The following is a 2,819-nucleotide window of genomic DNA, read 5'->3' as shown; positions in this document are numbered from 1 at the left end:
ACTACTTATTTACTGTGTTTAAACCTTAAGCTCAAACCCCATATCTTAATAATCCAGAGTTGAAGGCTTTCCACCCTGACACTGGATAGCAGAGCTTCCTGAGGCTATTAAGATGGGCCACCATCAGTAACTGCTTTAACCTTAACTGAGCAGGCTTAGCAATCAATCCCATTCCAGGGATGCTTGGGTGGCTCAGTCGGTTGAGCGTCTGCCTTCAGCTCAGGTCATGATCTCAGGGTCCCGGGACCGAGCCCCACATCGGGCTCCCCCCTCAGTGGCCAGTCTGCTTCTCCCTCTGCCTCTGTGACCTCTTTTGCTCTCATTCTCTCTAATAAATAAATATCTTTAAAAAAAAGTCAATTCCATTCCACCTGCACATTCATTCTGATTTGCAACAATGATAACACAAGACCTGGATGAAAAGATTATGAGAAAACGGACAAGAAATACCCTAAAAGTTACCATCTTCCTCTGGCAGAAAACCAGGGAGTCTGTTTCTTTAAGTGAGAAAAAACCCGCACAGATTCAGTTCCCCTATGCAGCCCTTGCTTATTCCATTTTTTATTTCAATTTTAGATAAAAATGGATATAGGGCTACATGGAAAATTAACATCAACATCTAGAGAATCATAAATCAAGACAAGATGATGAGAAATAAGCATGTCTGTTTTCTTCCAGAACTCTTTTACAACTCTGCTTTCTTGGAAGGGAATTCATGAGCTGTAATACTTGAGGAGATTTTCATCTGTAGGTTTGAGGATTTTCTTATCTGCCATATTCACCACCCATCCAGGGCAAGACCAAAGAAAATCTGCCTTGGATCCTTTCAAGTACTAAGCATTTTGAAGAGTTCATCTTTAGTGATATCAGGTAAAATATAGCCATACTTCTTGGCAAGTTCAAGTCTTGCTTCAGGAAATTTGGCAGGATCGGCCAGGTAAACACAATTCTTTGCATCAGTATAATACGGTACCAGTGCTTCAGGCGGAAGCATTCGTTTTGGAATGGGTTGTCTGTGCAGAAAGAATGGAATGGGTTTACACAGAATTTCTAGACTTCTTGGGTCATGGAAGGCCGTAGTAACAACACCACCATTTTTCTCAGTTGCAGCAATGGCTAGTTCTGAAGCCAACTGAACTTCAATATTAACTTTTGCCTTAAAGGTGTCAGCACCCTCCTCTACCAGCTGGACACCATAATCCCTTTTAGGTGGCTGGATGGTCACACCTCTTTCACTGACCAGCTGAGTTAAGTCAATAGGTTGAGTAGGATCCACTCGACCTAAATCAATAGGATACTTCAATCTATTGAGACTCAAAGGCTGATACTGGCGTCTGAAGCTACGACCTTCATTAAACCCGTATTTTGGGATTCGAATGTAAAATGGAGTCTGGCCTCCCTCAAAGCCTAGTCTGGGCCGGGTTCCTCTCTGACGCTCTCCTTCATGGCCTCGGCCACATTTTCTACCTCTTCTCCAACCTCTTCGCCGTCTTTCTGGTTTCCTGGAGCCTGGATTCGGCTTTGGGTTGGCCCAGCTCACATGGGGCAGGGCCCGGAGCAGGTCCAGGGCCCTTGCCCCACTGCCCTGCATGGGACCGGTCATTACATGCGGAGCCAAGACCATCCAAGGGCGCCCGGGGTGGCCTCCTGCTTTAATTATTTAAATATTGCTTTTAAGTAGGCATTTTTAACCATTAGAACTTAAGGGGAAAAATTTTAAGAGGTTTGTTGGCAGGTGGAGAAAAACTGGAAATTTTATTGATTTAAAAATGGGCCATATCCAACATTTTTCTTCTCAGAATCACTTTTACTTGAGTCTATGTGTGTTAGTCAGGGTTCCCCAGGGAAATAGAGCCCATAGGATGTATGCACATATATAGATGAGACAGATATTGCTCAAGAGAGACAGAGAGACTGAGAGACAGAGACAGAGACAGACAGAGACAGAGACAGAGTGACAGAGAGACAGAGAGATGTAGACAGAGAGACAAGACAGAGAGACAGAGAGACAGAGAGATGTAGACAGAGAGACAAGACAGAGAGACAGAGACAGAGACAGAGACAGACAGAGACAGAGTGACAGAGAAACAGAGAGATGTAGACAGAGAGACAAGACAGAGAGACAGAGACAGAGACAGAGACAGACAGAGACAGAGTGACAGAGAGACAGAGAGATGTAGACAGAGAGACAAGACAGAGAGACAGAGACTGAGAGACAGAGAGACAGAGACAAAGAGACAGACAGAGAGACAGACAGAGAGACAAGACAGAGAGACAGAGACAGAGAGACAGAGACAGAGAGACAGACAGTGACAGAGACAGACAGACAGACAGAACCCAGAACCTCCAAGCGGGACAGACGCAGGCTGCAGACCAGGGAAGAACGGATCTTGCAGGCTCAGTCACCCAGAGGCAGAGTCCCTCTTTCCTGGGAACTCACTCTTTTCCTCTTAAGACCTTCAAATGACTGGGTGGATTAATATGTCAATCGCATCTAGAAAACACTTTCACAGCAACATCCAGTGGGCACCAAGGCCTGGCCGAGTGGACACATAAAATTAACCATTGAGCTATATTGAAAATGTTGATGTCTTAGTTTTTCCTGAAAATAGGAAGTGCTGGGTGAACCCAGAGGCCCCCCCCCGATGCTCTGGGCAGCCTCTTCCTTGGACATGTTTGTACTTTGGGGCAAGACGCATGCACAGCGGGTGCACGGCTGGGAAGCCAGCAATTCCGAGAATGGGCACCTCTGCAGGGGTGCAGCTGCAGAGTGCGTGCAGAGGAGACCCCTCGGACCACATGGGGCCCTCCTCTGGCCT

The 2,819-nt window shown here is 46.2% G+C and overlaps 1 pseudogene; it reads right to left on the bottom strand.

The window, feature by feature from the left end:
• Positions 1-545: 545 nt before the first annotated feature.
• On the bottom strand, positions 546-1,868 carry LOC118536212 (large ribosomal subunit protein uL15m pseudogene; annotated as a pseudogene).
• Between the last annotated feature and the right edge of the window lie 951 nt (positions 1,869-2,819).

Source organism: Halichoerus grypus, chromosome 4 (genome assembly GCF_964656455.1).
Source record: "Halichoerus grypus chromosome 4, mHalGry1.hap1.1, whole genome shotgun sequence".
Classification (NCBI taxonomy): Eukaryota; Metazoa; Chordata; class Mammalia; order Carnivora; family Phocidae; genus Halichoerus; species Halichoerus grypus.
The sequence above is the reverse complement of the archived record's forward strand: the minus strand, read 5'-3'. Positions and strand labels throughout refer to the sequence as shown.